The sequence below is a fragment of the Triturus cristatus genome, chromosome 4_1 (assembly GCF_964204655.1).
Source record: "Triturus cristatus chromosome 4_1, aTriCri1.1, whole genome shotgun sequence".
Taxonomy (NCBI): Eukaryota; Metazoa; Chordata; class Amphibia; order Caudata; family Salamandridae; genus Triturus; species Triturus cristatus.
The window spans coordinates 104,915,002-104,927,100 of NC_140585.1; the positions used below are offsets into that span (position 1 = coordinate 104,915,002).

At 46.6% G+C, this 12,099-nt stretch overlaps 3 non-coding genes across 3 annotated transcripts; 1 reads left to right on the forward strand and 2 right to left on the reverse strand.

Annotated features, from left to right (window-relative positions):
• Positions 1 to 1,713: 1,713 nt before the first annotated feature.
• TRNAF-GAA (transfer RNA phenylalanine (anticodon GAA)) lies at positions 1,714 to 1,786 on the reverse strand. The gene has a single exon. It is a non-coding gene; the product is annotated as a tRNA-Phe (tRNA).
• Positions 1,787 to 3,394: 1,608 nt separating this feature from the next.
• On the reverse strand, positions 3,395 to 3,466 carry TRNAE-UUC (transfer RNA glutamic acid (anticodon UUC)). The gene has a single exon. It is a non-coding gene; the product is annotated as a tRNA-Glu (tRNA).
• A 684-nt stretch (positions 3,467 to 4,150) lies between these two features.
• TRNAR-UCG (transfer RNA arginine (anticodon UCG)) lies at positions 4,151 to 4,223 on the forward strand. Its single transcript has one exon. It is a non-coding gene; the product is annotated as a tRNA-Arg (tRNA).
• The last annotated feature ends 7,876 nt before the right edge of the window (positions 4,224 to 12,099 follow it).

Genomic DNA, 12,099 nt, shown 5'->3' on the forward strand with positions numbered 1-12,099 from the left:
CACTTTTTTATCAGTGCTTACTGTGTCACCTAAAGGAAAAATGTATCTAATAAAATACTTCTGATTTAAAAAAAAACAAATAATAATGACAATTCGAGAAAATAGTTAGGATATGATCAAAATAAAAAACAAGCATACACTAAAAGACAGAAAAATGACACCTTCCCTGACCGGGAATCGAACCCGGGCCGCGGCGGTGAGAGCGCCGACTCCTAACCACTAGACCACCAGGGAATGTATCTGGTGTGCAAAAGCAGGTTCTCCATGACACAGTGTGAGGATGCATGCTGGTATAGGTTTTGTGTACTAAGAATACATATCATGCTAACACTCTCAAGCTAGTATTTACTAAACTTAACAAAACAGCAACAGACACAGAAAACACACTACTTTGAGGCACACCATGATCTGTTAGAGTTTCTAAATGCCGAAGATGTACGAGACCGTCATAACACACAACTGGAGAGGAAAAACAGCAAGAGGGAAAAAAACAATTACCATTCTAGGAGGCCAGCACATCTTCTCTGGGACCCTGCAGGTGGGCAGCAGACCTTCTCAGCGACCCCTGCAGCTCGTCCAAGGGCTGGACAAAGCTCTCAAGTGAGCCCAGATCCGAGCACCGGCACTTCACCCAACCCAGGTTTTTTTTTGCTTTGGATGCTGGGTCCCCTCGCCCTCAGTTTAGAGAGTTAGAAACGGGACTACAAGTCCCAGAATACACTGTTATAATCGGACCTGGCAGTAATGCCTGGGCCTTGCTAATAATATAATATCTCTCATGAGGACGGCGGGGCGGACACTTCCGGGTCGGTGGTAGTTTTGCTTCCACAATGCGCCTGTAAGTTGTAAACCATTAAGTTCATAAAGATAACAAAGTTTCGCCTTCATATTAAACACTCTGTCAGAGCCCGCCCCATCATTTCATTTATTTAGCGTGAAAAAAACATGTTTAGATACATTTTATTTATTGCATAGAAACTTTGATTGCACTATCCTGCTTGTGATTGATCTATTTCTTTTCCCAGCTCCTTCACACCAACACAGGGGGCCAGAGGCTCAACAAACACAAACTCTCCCTCCCTCAAAAGACACACAAACATACACACACTCCCTCTCACCAACCTTCTCACCTCCTAGCAGACGCTCTCAGCAGCGCTCTCAGCAGCATTACCTGATGCCAGAGTCTCCACAACCAGCTCCCAGGGCTGCTTCAGAGGGGGCCCGGCCTGGATCTTCAGCGCCCCCCCCCCCCCCCAGTAGGGGGAGAGAGCTGGGGTGTAAAGTTGAAGAGAGGAGGCAGGAAAAGCCCAGGTGTGCGAGTGTCCTAGAAAGAGGCGCTTTCTATTGTGAAGCAGAGGGAAAAAGTTAAGAGTTTGCAAAAGTTCTTCGAGCCGGTTTCGAACCAGCGACCTAAGGATGTCCGTCACTCCACTACAGTCCTCCGCTCTACCAACTGAGCTATCGGAGGCTCGGCTGAGGGGAGCGGGAGCTGCGTGAAATGAACAGTGGCACTGGCAGGGAGGGGGGAGCTGGGGAATATTTTCTAAATTGTAAGATTTACAGTGAGTAGAATTGCGTAAAACTTGAGTCAATAAAGAAAATAAGGAACCTGGAAGAAATCACGATTGATGTTGTTTTATTTTACCAAGTTTTAGAGGGTTTCAAGTTTAACTATGCAGTAGTGATTGTAATATGTTTCAAACAAAAGGTATCTGCCGAAACCCGGGATCGAACCAGGGACCTTTAGATCTTCAGTCTAACGCTCTCCCAACTGAGCTATTTCGGCGGCTCCTGTTCCCAGCGTGTGGCCGCTCTGGCTCCAGACTGGCACCGAACTCACACCCTTTGGCACGTGCCTCCCTGGACCATGGATCACAGAACACAAACATGACAGCAAACAGGATCCTGCTCCTGCAGGGGAAAGTGGGGCGGGAGTCCATCACTTTACAGAATACCCTACATCAAGCTGCTGTTTCATTTTCAAAATAGGTTTATTTCCAGCGTAAAAACGTATAAACCATCCAATGATAAAGTGTTAAACATTACAAACACAATTCAGTTTATACCACATCTTCCATAAAATCCATTAAACCCTCCTCACATCACTGCGGACCCCCCATCATCGGGACTCTTCCAATCACATCACTTCACTCTTGGTGACAATGTACAACTTTTGTATAATTGTGAATAATGATAATATCTTGTTAATTTCACTGCTGGACAGGCAGAAAATACGTTTTTTCAGCACGAGCAGCACATGGCTGTGCAGGACTGCATGTATGCAGCGTATTTCCACTATTTGCACGTTCTCGAAGCGCTATGGAACCTGAGTGCCCTTTCCAGCTCAGGGGTTCATGTTTATCAATCAATCAGTAGATTTGTAGAGCGCTTCTTGTCACCCGTGGGGGTTTCCAGGCGCTGGCAGGGACCAGAGTGGACCCTTGATCTATGCATTTTCTTTGCCTCTCAGATTGTCTACACGTGAGTCTGGGCCCGGTAAGGTTGCATCACACCATCACTCTTCTAAGCCCACTTTCTACCCTCTCACACTGTCCACAAGAGGAATTTTATCAATTTAAAGACGAGTATCTTGAACATCCGCTGCTGTTCAAGCCCAGAGGATTCTCCCACTGCCCCTGGACTCCCACAAACCCTCGAGGACACGTTTGTAGAGTGGAGAATACTTGATTTTACCGCCATCTTCATGTGTAACATACTACGCGCCTTTTTCACTTCACCCTTGAGCGCTATATTGGTGGCATCGCCTGTGCACCTTCACCTGTGTCATTTCTAGTTTTCCTGTCCCCCAAAATGCAATAAGTATATATACATTATTGATTTTCAATTTCTGATCCCACATTCTCCTCGCTTGTCGGATCTATAATTTTCTGATTGAATTGCTGCTTGTGTTGATTGCTTTCGTCATTTCCTGTAAATCTTCGGGGTCACTTAGCTGAGCTCAACATCCCCCAATATCTTAGAGGTCTGAAGGTTCCACAAACCATCACAATAAACACAGACCAGGCCCCTCTGTGAATACTATTGTGTGAGACGTGACAGGGCCCTTCTTTCATGCCACTAAAAAGAGACTTTTCACCCTTGTCGTGGCCTGCGCGGTGCCTTCTTTGGATGGGTGATGGAGGGTAGAAGACAAACCTCAAGGCGCTTCTGGGAGGAAGAAGTGATCAGCGGCTCCTCTTGTGAAACTCTCCTTCACTTTTACACTTACAACAGTGCAGGAAAGGGGTGTGGAGATCAGTCAGATTTATACGCGGTGGTTTCTGGGTAATATGCCGAAGGTATAAACATACAGAGTGAAGGAAGTGGAAATACAATAAAGTAAAATGTGGGTAAACCATTTGTATTTTTAAAAATGTAACAGTAAAAATAGATCTTCCCATACCGGGAGTCGAACCCGGGCCGCCTGGGTGAAAACCAGGAATCCTAACCGCTAGACCATATGGGAGGCGTGTCGGTGTTAGCCTCGCTCAGAGTATTTGTAGTGCAAAGTACCGTATTCTTTGGCAGTGTGTTCATCAGTGTTGAATAAACCACGACTTTCTAAATAAAGACAATAGCAAAGAATAGAGATAAACTCAGCTGGTCTGGGTCAGGGTGTGTGGGATCAGCTTGGTCATTTCCGCTCTGTACAGGAATAAAACACGCAGACTGCTGCAGGAACACGCGCCTTGGAGGAAGGAAACAGCAAAGAAAGAGGGTCAGCGAGGAAGGAATCTAAACAGAGGTAACGAGCACCTAAACCACTGAGGCTGAAAAGAAGAAGAAGACAGGCAGAGAAAAGAATGAGAAAAACACAGACTTAGAAGAAAAGAATAGAGACAAAACGGATAAACAGGAGAGCGGAAGTCAACAAACTGCCCTTCTGATCTTGATCACACGCGAGGATGAGCCCCATTTAGAAATACTACACACACTACAAGGACGGGTTATCACAACGTAACCTCTGATCCTCTAGGAGCGGGGGACAGTACGCACCGGTGTGGAGCGGACACACATAGCGCCTGTACACAAGTACTTGTGAGTAGAAGGTGCAGCGCCCGGAGAGTCCCCTCTCCGTCCGTGGACAGTTACCAAGGGCCACGGATGCTCCCAGCAGCCGCGAGTAGCACTTGCGGCGTTTCACCATAGTGACCGCGTGGCCTAATGGATAAGGCGTCTGACTTCGAATCAGAAGATTGAGGGTTCGAGTCCCTTCGTGGTCGGGCTCTTTTACCTACTACCGAAAGGACATTTTATGAAATCTACAATCCTGCGCACATTTCAATGTTTTTGTTTTTAAATCTATGCAGGATGCTACTAAGGAGGTGGTGATTCTAATAAATGCCCACAAAACCTCGCTTAATACATATACTTTCTGCAAATTCCTAAATTGTAACTCTTTTTCACAACACGCACAGTGTCACTCACTAAAGCACTGCACAGCCTCCCTCACTAAAGCACGGCACAGTGTCCCTCACTAAATCACTGCATGGTGTCCCTCACTAAATCACTGCATGTTATCTCTCACTAAATCACTGCACGGTGTCCCTCACTAAATCACTGCATGGTGTCCCTCACTAAAGCATTGTACAGCGTCCCTCTCTAATGCACTGCACAGTGGCTTTCACTAAACCACTGCACCGTGTCCCTCACTAAAGCACTGCAGTGTCCCTCACTAAAGCACTGCATGGTGTCCCTCACTAAAGCACTGCACGGTGTCCCTCACTAAAGCACTGCACAGCGTCCCTCACTAAATCACTGCACAGTGTCCGTCACTGAAGCACTGCAATGTCCCTCACAAAAGCACTGCATGGTGTCCCTCACTAAAGCACTGCACCGTGTCCCTCACTAAAGCACTGCAGTGTCCCTCACTAAAGAACTGCAGTGTCCCTCACTAAAGCACTGCATGGTGTCCCTCACTAAAGCACTGCATGGTGTCCCTCACTAAAGCACTGCACGGTGTCCCTCACTAAAGCACTGCACGGTGTCCCTCACTAAATCACTGCACAGTGTCCGTCACTGAAGCACTACAGAGGGTCCCTTACTAAAGCATAGCACAGCGTCCCTCACTAAAGCACTGCAGAGTCCCTCACTAAAGCACTGCAGAGTCCCTCACTAAAGCACTGCAGAGTCCCTCACTAAAGCACTGCACGGAGGCGTTGAAACAATCTGCGCATAGCGGGGGTGACCGAGTCCAACAATACCGGCTCCATGGAAACCTATGTGGAACGTTTATTGGTAGACACCTTTGGCAGAGATTGTTTCTGAACTACGTTTGCGGTGGAGCGGACTCTTCGGTCCCTGGCCCCCAGATCTGCTCCTGGCGCTCCCCCTCGTCTTATCATCGCGCGCCTGCTGAATTATCATGATAGAGATGTCGCGTTGAGAAAGGCTAGGGAAGTGGAAAATCTGCAGTACCAAGGAATGACTCTTTCTCTAGACCCAGACTTCACGGCACTGGTGCAGGAGGCCCGGCGCAAGCTTCAAGATATAACAAGCATTGGCAATGCAATGGTCTCGGCAATGGTAAAGTTAGAGCTATTGGCATTGCTCATGACATTATTTTTGTTTATGTTTTTGTTTTTAAAACATTTAAAGAAACGGCATTGTCATGAGCAATGCCAATAGCTCAAACTTTAACAATGGCGAGACAGTTGCATTGTAAATGCTTGTTTTGTAATACAGCTGACTGTGGTGCATGACCTAAGGGCTTGTAATGGTCGCTTCCGATCAGACAGGCCAGCAGCTCCAACTTATTTTAAGGGAAACTGTAGGTCACACATAGATTTTGTAATGGCTACCCGGAATATATGGGACCAAGTAATCGATTTTAAGATAGACCATAGGACGGAGAGTGATCACTTTCCTCTCCAACTATGGCTAGATTTCAAATCATTTATTATTAGATCCAAAGGAGAGACTATATTAAATACCCCGGTCATGGAGTTAGAGATAACCAATAACAGGCGTGCTCTAAGCTGGCCATATATCCTGGGAACAGAAAAGACGCTGATAAATATCTATAATGCATTCACTGAAACGGTAGGAGAATCACAGTTACCATTAGTAGGAACACAAGGTGTTCTTGATTTACACCTTAAGTTGGTGGATGCACTAACTCCACTATTGAGTAAAGTTTATAAAAAAGATGGTAATAGGATAGGGAATCATCTTGAGTCAGCGAACCCATGGTATAATAAAGACTGTCGAATAGCAAAATCAAGGTTGATCCAGGCAGTAAAATCCGGGAACTGTTTGGATATAAAAAGTGGAAGACTAGCCTACAAAAACACTATGGCACAAGCTAAAAAAGTATGGGATGAAAGTTTTTGGGAGGATCTCTTGAATGCAGCTAAGTTACGGGATCAGAGCATGTTCTGGAATTTAATCGCCAAGGGAAATAAGCAGGGTAGATCAACAAAGGATATTTTCCTAGATGGAAATACTTGGTGTGACCATTTTACTAAGCTCTATGCTAACAAAAAGGAGAGTTTGCCCCTCGGGAACTATGAGATAAATTTAGAAATGAGCATTGCTCCATTACATTTCAGTTTAGAAGAAACCAACAAGGCTCTACAAGCCGTGAAAATGGGCAAAGCCCCAGGTCCTGATAAAATTCCCGGTGACCTACTAAAACATGACGCGGACGTGTGGGGTCCTTACATAAACTACTTGAGTAATTCCATTGCGGCAGGCACACCGATCCCCGAATCATGGAAAGGGGCAGAAATCACAACTATTTTTAAAAAAGGCGATCGCTATGATCCAAGCAACTACCGCCCAATAAGTTTAATAGATATTTTACAAAAGATATTTGCCAGACATATTTTAAATAGGCTATTAGAGTGGATTGAAGAGACTAAAATATTAACCAAATACCAGGCTGGCTTTAGAATAAAAATTAGTACAGTTGACCAGGTGTTCAGGTTTATGTGCATCTGTTGGAAATATATAAATTTAAGGAAGAGTAGTCTTTATGTGGCATTTGTGGATCTAAGGGCCGCCTTTGATCTGGTTCCACGGAATTTGCTGTGGATTACATTAAGGAACATGGCGGTCCCTGGGGAACTACTTAAAGAATTTATCAAGCTCCACACAGGGAACTATGCAAAAAATAGATGGGGAAAAGAAGGTTAAATTTCAAGGCCATACCCGTAGACCGTGGTGTGCGCCAAGGTTGCGTGTTAGCACCTACACTCTTCTCACTATATGTCAATGACATTCCGAGTTACTTAAGGAATTGTGTGCATGATTCCCCGAAGCTAGGTGGTGAGCCGGTTACGGCATTACTATTTGCCGATGATACCATCCTTATTTCTCAAACTCCGAGAGGTTTGCAAAATTTGGTGGACTCTTTCCAGAAGTATTGTGCGGGGAAGGGGTTAGAAATAAACCCTACCAAAACTAAGTATATGTCCATAAATTCCAAGAAATCTCTTAGGAATAATCTGTTCCTGGAGAATCAAAAATTGGAACAGGTAGGGAGTTTCAATTATTTGGGGCTAATGTTGGATAGTAACTTGTCCTGGAAGGGACAGATGGATAAAAGCATCTTATCCCTTAAACAAAACTCAATGCCTATTTTAAAAAAGAAGGCCAGGGCAGAGCGTGGCCTTCTCGCTCCTTCAGTCACTCCTGGCACACCTCTTTAACGGTGCGTGACATCGCTGGCAGGCAGCTCTGTGCCTACGTTGGCATCACACCCGTCTTGGCACGTGTGTTAGCCGTAAAGGGTATCGACAGTTGTGATGGCGGTATAAAATCAATGGAAACACACTTTCTGTTTTATGTTAAGTACCTTCTGACAGCTTTATCAGCAGCTAATCTTTTAAAATGGCGGCGGGGCCCGCCCCGCGAACAAAAAGGCAATTCTCATTTTGATTACGTCAAATAACTGAATGCACAGCCGCCAAGGGCCTCCCCGGGAGACGAAGATGCTCTTTTCGGATGCAGATGTCCATCTATATGTAGCTTAACTGTGGCGTTAAACCCGTTTCCAGGCGTTCTTAAGTTGGCCAGTTTGTCAGACAAAGGAAATGAAGAACAGTGAATCGGTATGCCCAGGATCACACCGAGACTGACCGTGCTTGGGTTATGCGGCTTGCTCTCAAATTGTGCCTAGTTCGGGCAATTTTTAATTCCAGAGAAAGTGAAACAAGGCTAAAGGAGACAAGCACACCACTGCCTTTCTCCGAGGCGAAGCAGAAATGCCTTGGAGAAAGGCAGCGGAGCTTTCGGATTCGGGGGCGTGTTCTCCTCTTGCCATTGGCTGGAGGAGATAATCAGAAAAGTTGAAAAAAACACGCCCGAATCCGAAAAGGACGGGGCCTGTTCGGAGTGACGAAGCTCTTCTCCAATGGCTGGCCAGCATTCAAGAGGCCAGACAATGGAGAAGAGGGGAGAAGAGGGGCGGGTTCAAGCCCCTCTTCTCCAAGTCATTAAATCTCGGAGCGAGACTGCGCAAGCGCAGCCTTCGAGCCGAGACCTAAAAAAGACGCTGCAGAACGAGAATATTCGCTATTCCATGTTATACCTGGCGCGCCTCCGTGTGCAACTCAACGGTAAAACTACTGTCTTTGACACTCCGGCCGAGGCAGCTGACTTCTTGAAACGACATAAATCGGACAGAGCGGCTTCCACTGCAAAGTAGAACCCTGGTCACTGGGAGCATGGACTCACTGTACTGGTGCATATAGTACTCTCGGAGAGGCTCGGACGCTGATGCCCTCTCAGGGTTCTTTGCAGCTTTCAACGCTGGAGTGCTCTCCCTCTCTCCCCATTGGTGTGGGACTTCTTTCTTCTTGTTTCCCCTCTATTCGTTCCATCATTCACTTAAAAAAAAACATGCTTACATATCGATATCTTTCTGAGCTCAGCTCCATATAAATGATGTAGACTTATTATTATAATCGTGGTATGCTCGGGGCGTTGTTGCCCCCCTTGGAGATCTCCTCTTATTCACAATCGGTATGGGGATTGTTTTTCTTGTTCTTTAATCCTATTTAGGTACACTATGTTGGGATTCACCGGATACAGGTTGGGTGGTTATCCGATGTGGGTGGGGGGGCTGGGTTCTTTGGGTAATGTTGTTTTTTTGCGCCCAGGCCTTGGAACATGGCAATGGTTAGCTATTTGACTGCAATCATTTTATCACATTGAACTGCAGAGCATTGCACCTACGGTAATGTCAAAGGAGGGGCGGTCCAGGGGCCTTGAATTACGTTGCATAACGTGGAACATCAGGGGGTTGTCCAATCCGCGCAAGGGGCGACAAGTACTTGCCTATTTACCCAGACACAAGATACAGGTGGCGCTACTACAGGAGACTCATTACGCTCCGAAATCAGATAATAGCTTTGTAGCCACTTGTGGTAGTAACAGATTTTCCGCAGGGTATAGCAGATATTCTAGGGGGGTTTGTATCCTGATTCGTAAATCGTTACCCTTTAGTACGCAGACTGTGATCAGGGACCCGGAGGGTCGCTACTTGCTGGTGGCGGGCTCTGTGGGAGCGCAGCGACTACTTTTCATAAACGTTTACGCTCCTAATATAGACACCGGTGGTTTCTTCGCTAATATTTCAGCTCATATTGCTGGCTTATCAATTGATTCTATCATAATTGGGGGTGATTACAACCTCACATTACAGCCTGGCTTAGACACAACGGGCACAGGACACAATACTAAACCATGCTCCACTAGGGAACTCTTGGCATTGATAAGCACACACCTTATCACGGACGTCTGGAAGGTTGGGGCGTGGCTTGTAGCCTAGTATGGCGGTCGCTTGAGCGACGTGCTCCGGGCCAGGGTAGCTAATCCGGCCAAAATCCGATATTTTCTGATGCATCAGGATACTGGTGCATACATAAGGGATTATCTGCCCGCAGAGGGGACGCCAATGCAAGGGTTCCGAATGGCTGGGATGGCCGAGAGATTGAGTTTGACGCTGCGATGGAGTCCGGAGCGGTGCGATGCCTAAGCGGTGGGCGGAGACTACAAGGCAGCGACCTGTCGTACGTCGTGGCTGGGCCGGAGTAGCTTGAAGACAGCTGGCATACTTACGTGAGTCCCCGGTCCTGGGACCTCCATCCGGGGCCTGGATTCGCCAGCCGGAGAAGACCCCGCTAAGCTGAATTTCTACCTGTATCGCTCGGACTGACCGGGGACGACCCTCCGGCATCCAGGTACACCCAGTGATGTATTGCCAGCGGGACCGACCCCACGAGAAGTAGCGGGGGCCACTGATTAGGCGCAGTCTGCCCATGCTCCCTGGTTCCCCCTTCTCCCTCGCGCCAACCATTCTTTGGGGCGGTGGCCAGAAGTACGTTGCTGTCGACCGTGGGCCCGGAGGACAGAGGCTGGAGTGCGGACCAGCTGAAGGCGCTCGACTGTGCACCACCCTGATCAGGGCCCGGAGTGTCCTGCTCTGCCCATGATAAGGCTGCCACGGCACTTTGAGGGTCCCTGCGGATATTTCCCCCTTTCCTGCCAGTCTCCCCTGTAGAGTGTGTGGCTGGGAGGCGGCAGGGAGCCTCCGGTCGTAGACCTCAAAGGCGTCTGAGGACCTTGCTGCGAAGGGGGCCCCGAAGGGCCTTTCCCCGATACAACTTTGTCACGCACCCGCAGGCTCGAGTAGTTGACGTCCATACGTGGGGGCCGTTGGATCTTTTTCACTGCGCCACCTGGGGGCCCCCCCCTTCCCACAGCGGTAGTTGGACACCGTTGCAACTGCTGGAGCGGGTAATGGTTAATTTTGTATACCCACCCCATTTTGCATGTCGTTTTATTAATTAGATTAATTAATTAATTATAATCGTCCTAATGGTTTGGAGTGATGTGGAAATAACTAATCAACCTTATTAATGACCGAAATATATACGTGGGATTTGCATCTGCATGGCCTAATTAATGACGTGAACTAAATTTTGTACGCATACTAATGATAGATAAATAGAACATTGCATGATATGTCGCTTTGGTGATGTAATTGTTATACGTGCTTTATTTAGTAAGTATAAACCGCATTGAGTGTTGCTTTTGGCTAGATAAATACACACACATATGGGTATTAGCGAGGGAATAACATTTAATTAGTCATCTCTATGTATTAATTACGTTTTTGTGTTTCTTTGCTTAAGTTGACTATTCTGGCCTATCGAATGATGGCTGCTTTTGGTGCCTAACCCGACTGCCGACGCTGAACCAGGATTGGGTGAAGTGCGCCTGCGCTAAGATGAGCAACAATGGCCCTGTCCTGACCCCAGGCAAGCTGTACTTATCAAGGCCACTGGGAATGGTGCCAGCGCTACAGACAAAAGACTTTATTAAAGAACCGGAACCAGCAAGTATGGTGACACCATGGACTAAACCTTATGGGATCGAAGAGGTTGACCCCTGATCAGCCAATCAGAACAGTTTAAAACTCAATTTTGTTACATTTTGTTATTGAAATTATTATAAAAACCCATAGAATAGAGAGGCGGGATGTCGCTCCTTCGATTTCCTGATGATATGCTGACGGAGAGGGCGGTGACACTGCAGGACAGCTGTTAGCCTGAATCTTTGACGGACTGAAGTAATGCCCAAAATCCTGATGAACTGAATCTGCTAAAATTGATGGGCATAGATTTGCGAGACTGCAAAATTTGACATAGAGGACGACTTTAGCCAGAATAGGTAAATATGACTGGCAACTTGATCAAATGAGTGATTTAATCTGCAATATTAATATAAATTTGGATTTGAACATCTACAGAAATGAGTTGGGTTGTTACTTCATTGAAATGTGTTAATGAAAAGGTTAATTAGAGTATTAGAAATTCACTTAAGTCTACAACTAACAGTTCCGTCCCGGTTATGAGGGGAATACCAAATGTGGAATCTAGGGCCTAATGAGTATAAGAAGGGTTTGTAGGTTTGTTGCTCATTAGGATAAAGTGGTATCTTCCTCCCTCATTATTCAGCGCTTGGAAGGATAATCGCCTCTCGCACGGACTGATGGTGAGTGTGTGTTGGTGTTATGGGCCCCACCAGCGAATGTATGGATAGTGTGCGTGTGTGAGATCTTTTGGTCCGTGACGGTAGGGAGGGATTTTG